The sequence below is a fragment of the Macadamia integrifolia genome, unplaced genomic scaffold (genome assembly GCF_013358625.1).
Source record: "Macadamia integrifolia cultivar HAES 741 unplaced genomic scaffold, SCU_Mint_v3 scaffold1363, whole genome shotgun sequence".
In the NCBI taxonomy this organism is placed as follows: domain Eukaryota; kingdom Viridiplantae; phylum Streptophyta; class Magnoliopsida; order Proteales; family Proteaceae; genus Macadamia; species Macadamia integrifolia.
Window position 1 is genome coordinate 67,096 of NW_024868177.1, and position 6,018 is coordinate 73,113.

The following is a 6,018-nucleotide window of genomic DNA, read 5'->3' on the forward strand; positions in this document are numbered from 1 at the left end:
TTCTCTTTGCTTCTCCTTTTTTATTTATCTCTTGCTGGCTCCCCGCTCTTCTTTCATGAAATTTATTACATCATAAATCAAAAGATGAAAATTTTGAATTCAGGAAATGATATGGTTAATATGCTTAAGGTTTATTGTCAAAAAAAAAAAAAAAAAAAAAAAAGGAAAAGAGAGTAGGTTAGGTATGTTGTCAGTATTTTTAGAGTTAGCGATTCAACCAATGGAGGATTAGGATGAGAGCAACATAAAAGGATTTTGCAGAAGAGGTGAGAAATAGAGCCAAATTAATTTATTTTTTTGATGGACAAGTAATTGATAAAATTACGAATGGTGTTGGTGTTGCAAGTTTCTTTGTAGGAGAAGAGGTTAAATATATAGGTAATGGGCGAATTTCTTCTTATATTTTCTTGTATTTATCTTATTTATTAATCTTTTTATTAATTTACTATTTAAATTCATAAATTCGACATGTAAAAAACAACCTTTTCCCCCCCAAAAAAAAATATGCTTAAGGTTATGATATCTTCGTATAGGGGGTTGACATGGTTGTAATGGGGCCACATGATCCATGTATGGCTACATAACCAGCCACGTGTCTCATGCTAAGAGGATTAGGATGGAAGTGAATATTAAAATGGACCGAGTTCCTAAATCTATGAATCAATGGGTGATGGGCCTAGGAGGCCTAAAGGCCCAAACAAATCACATTTTCCCATTGCCTCCGTCTAGTTTCAAGGGAAGCGCAGTGAAATCAGTTTAAACTAGAAACTTAATAATAAAAAAGATAATCATGATTATCTATATATATATTTTTTATTTTTTTATTTTTTTTTGGAATAAAACATTTTATTAGAGAAACTCAGCAAAAGGGCTGAGCAGCTCCCCTTGGATGCCCTTGTGTGTGTGCGCGCACGTGTGCTCCCATTGGTCCACATTTTAGCACAGGGCCATGCAGTCTGACAGCAAACATCTTCCCATTATTTATTTAAGGTTGTCTAAATGTAAGTTAATCCATCATGAGATTGTTTGGATGACACTTCAATGGGTGTACTTAGAACATGTAACCCATTTTTAATTGCCACTTGTCTTATACTCCAAAGTTTTTAAAGCTAGGGTTTTCAAAAAATTTAAAATGACCACTATTATTATTATGTTATTAAGAGTTATTATCCATTATCCAAAAAGGAAAAAGTGTACAAGTTATCATTATTTCACACACTTTTCAAGTACAAATGAAATGGTTGTTGTTACCTTAATGAAAGAAAAAAGAGTGTATTAAACTAAGAGGGTAAAAAAGGAAAAGTTTAATATATGACATCTTATGGATGTCAATAAGAAAATCTCATACTTAATAGTTATAACTTATATAAGAGTTATCTGATCATAATAACTATAAAAGAAGAAAATACTATGAGTTTATGTGTCAAAGAAACACTTTATATTTGAGTGTATGAGACTTTGAGAGCACAAAACCATTAAGAAATTTGGAATCAGGTTATGTCAAATTTACAAATACTTTGAGACTTTGAGTGCTCTGAACAATTGAGGAACTAGAATCGGATCAACTATTATTAAACGAAATTAGATCCTAATTTTGCAACCATTTAATATAAGATGCAATCCTAGGATTGACTCCTGTAAGACCAAAATTAATAAAGAATCATCCCGTTTGACACCCTTATCAAGGATTAAAGTATCGGTATCGATCACCGTATCGATCGGTCAAAATTAAGATACGTATCGTATCGTATCGGAGATACGCTAAAGATACGCACATAAATGGATAGGGAACACATTTTTATACACTTTTGCATAACAAAAAAAAAACAGTTAAAAAAAGCTATATATAACATGTAGAATGCATAAATACTTAAGTAGAGGGTATCGTCTTGATAGACAAATATATTGAGTTGAAAATGTTCAAAATGATGAGGTTTGAGTTTCTTACAGTTTTTTGAGCATGAGTAGATCTAAGAAATTTGAGCATGAGTAGATCTAAGAAATTTGAAAAAAATTGAAACCCTCATTTTCTCTTGAAAAAAGTTTGTAAATCTTTATAAATCCAATGATTTCACGTAATAATGATGCACAAAATGTGATTCTAAGTATGATGAACCTTAGATTTATAAAAAAACTTGAAAATCTAAGGTTAAAGTTAAAAAAAGTGAGTAAAGATTCAAGAACTTACTATTCAAATGTTTCAACTTTCAAGTTCAAGCCTTCAAGGTTCTTCTTGGACTATGTTTTTCTCTTTCTTTGAACCATTCACTTTCACAATGTTTATTTCAATCTACCATTTGAGTCTCCAAAAAGGTGAATGAATCAAAGGGGAAGAAAGAAGCAAAATATGGAAAACCGTTGGTGACAGTGTGAAGTGTTTGTTTCATACAACAAAAGGCACATTCACACTTAAGTAGCCGTATCGTACCGATACGGTATGATACGGCTCGATACTGCACGATACATTCGATATGTACCGATACTTTCGGGAATTTTCAGATTTTCAAAAGTTGGTATCGCAGAGTATCGTACGTATCGGTACCGATACGGTATGGCACGATACTATACGTACGATACGCCAATACACAAAAGAGGGACCAAAATTCCCTATAGCATATCGGTATGTATCGTGCTGATGCCTACCGATATGGCACGATACGCATCGATACTTAAAACCATGACCCTTATTAAGCAGCATCCAGAAGTGATTAATTATGATAGATAATGAATGAGTAAATGCTTAGGTTCCACATAATAGATAAATACCTCTTATTTTGAAAAAATCTTATTGTAACCAAAGTTGGTGAAAAAGAAAATGTGAGTTTTTTTCCCCTGTTTTAGTATCACATATTTTTTCATGTAATGTGGGTAAAATCTTGTCATTTTACATGTGTAATAAAATAATAATAATAATAATAATAAAATAATAATAATAATAATAATAATAATAATAATAACTCTTAAGAACAACATAATAGTAAATTCAATTTTAAATTATTTAAAAAAAAATTTATTATTGATTCAAAAGAATTTTTGGAAATAAAATAAAAAGCAATCAAAATAAGGTTATAAATTTTTAATTTACACTTTAGTTATAACAAGTGTGCTTTTTTTTTTTTTTTTTTTTGGGTTAAAGACAAATCAAAAGTGGTAAGTAATACCAGAAGAGGAGAAGAGTGAGGGAGGAGCCAGTAATCAAACTAAGCCCAATCCCAATCTTGAGGCCCATTAATTCAGAAAATGAGTTTTTTTATGAGAGGGACAAGAAAAAAACAAAAACTTTACAACAATTAAAGAAGGAAATTGAAGAAACAACATATTCTATGAACCATCTGATTGGATGGATTTGGAAAGGGGTGGGGGGAAGGGAAAGAAGAAAATTGGGAGGTTCTTTTGAACTGGCTATACTGTTTGACCAATGACCAACAACAATAACAATAACTCAGTCTTATCCAAATTAAATGAGCTAAACATAATATGGTACCCCTCGTTTTCATGCTCGTTGGATTATATCAATATAGTGGGATTCAGTCCAAAAAACATCATCACACAGGTTGGCAAAAAATTTTCTCCCCCCAAATCTAATGGAGATCTGGGACTAAGAGACTTCGCTTGGCAAAATAAAACTCTTCTACTCAAACGTGGGTGAATCTATTTTTTATTCTTCTACTTGCAAAGAAAAAAAAAGCCATTGCTTGGAACAGCATTGTGAGCATATTACCTCCTTTGAAAAAAATTGTCTTTAGAAAAATTAGAAATGGCCACAACATTTTCTTTTGGACTAATTCCTTGATTCACTCATTACCGGATTATATTTTACCTGACCATTTAACAGATTTCAACTCCTCATCCGGGGTAAGTGATTTCATTCATGATAATCATTGGAATGCTGGTTTGCTCATTTCTGATATTCCTAGATCTCTTATTAATTATATCTCATCTATCACCCTTTCTCTTAATAATCACGATCGGTCAAAGAATAGCACTCTTAACTATCAAGATTGCCACTAAATATATTTCTTCCTTAAGAACTACTAACCAAGTTGAATTCTCACACAAGTATACATGTTCATCTCTACACTCGCACTAGTGGTAATTCTTTTGAAAACTCAAAATCCACAAAAAATTTAAGTTTTTCTTCTTGAGATTGTTGCTTGATGGGATTCCCACAAAAGATAATATTGACAAATAGATGAATAAAGACCCATACTGTTTCTTCTGTCACTGTTATGTTGAATCTGCATGGCATGTATTCCTCTCGGATTTCTCTAAACATATTTAGACAGCGAGCCCGTTATGATTGAGACCTGAAAATTTATCTAATTGTTCGTTCAATAATCTTATTATGCACTTATTTAATTCCAATATTATTCCTTTGCAAGATAAGCAAAGATTTTTCTACATTTTTTTTTTTTTTTCATCTCCTACCTAACTAAGCACAGGAGAACTAATTTTTCTTGGACTTCAGATCCATTGATAATGTAATTAATTCTCAATGAAATTCATTAATCTTGCTGCTCATAAAAAAATAAGAAAATAAATACAGATCAACGGGGCCTAATCAACGGTGGAGGGTGTAGATGTGAAATGGACAAGGACATACGTGGTTAAATCAAGAGTGTTCCCCTTAGCCTTAGAACTTCAATAGTGATCTCAAACTTCTTGGACTCCTAAAGCTTTCCACTAGTAGATCTGAAACTTATAAAGGCTTACGTGTCTTACAAGAAAGGGTTGGATTAGATGGAAGTGAGCCAGGATTCATGTGAAGCAGGAAATTAAAAATCTTGTTTTACCTAAGGCTCAGACCACCCACCCGTGAAGGCGCTATGGCTTTCTCGTGATCCGTGGAAGGGATCTTATCACCATTTTTTTTTTTTTTTTTAAATTAAATATAGAGGATCGTATAAAGACTTTTGCTTTTTGTTGTGTTCGGTAGTTAAGAACAGAAAAGAAAATAAAAAATGGTTTTGTTGGTTTAAGAGATTTTCATTCTATATGGTAAGTCCTAATTATGAGATTTTTTTTTTTTTTTTTTTTAATTTTAACTTTCACTTCAATAAGGTTGCTTCATTGTGATTAAGTGGTCACGGGTTCAAATCAGAAATAGTCTATCGACAAAGTGGAGATAAGATTATGCACATTATGACCAATGAAGGGAGTTAAGGTAGTATGGATTATTGACTTGGACCTTTCAGATTGAAAACTTTGGGTAGTCAAGATCTATCATGTACACGCTTTCTTGGTATTCTAGGGAGGTTCATGTTGCACCTACCAAACATTTCCCTCGCAATTTTAAATGAAGTTCTCCAAAAGATGAGAATCCTAATAAGTCCCACCAATTGTGGTACTAAAAATCCCTAAAGCCTTCTCTGGTATGATTTCAATTTTTTTAATTTCTTATATTAAGTTAAAAAATAAGTTTTTATCAAGAAATTGAAATTGTTTGGTTGTGTCAATTGAAAACAATTTAAAAAATAAGAATTTCATTTGATAATTTTAATTTTGAAAATTGATTCATTTGTGTTCATCTACAAAACACTGGTCCAGAAGATGAGACCTCATATACTCCAGTTCACCAGACGGAATAAGAAAAAAATAGGTTTGAAGTGACTTCAGTGAAATAAGTGCAATGGTTCTCCATTCATTTCACTATTTCAGATTAATTGATTTCAGTTACTCATAAATAAGATGAAAAAATCATATAAAACACCTTAATTTCAATTTAAATTACCATTAAATATTTCATGAAATCATACCAAAGAGAGCCTAAACACATTGTAAAGAGTAATCTTAGCCATGTCAAGAGTTGCACATTCAACTCCCAGAGTGACAGTCATTAGGTTTTGAGACCAACTAAAATTTCTAGGACTGATCACTCAAGTCTCTTTAACACTCTAGTACGCAAACTGAGCCTATTTATTGGTAGTTACAACGGAATCTGATATTGCAGAACTATAAACTCAAGAAAGAGAAAAAGAAATATATGAGATCCAAATGCAGAAGTATATACTCATGAAA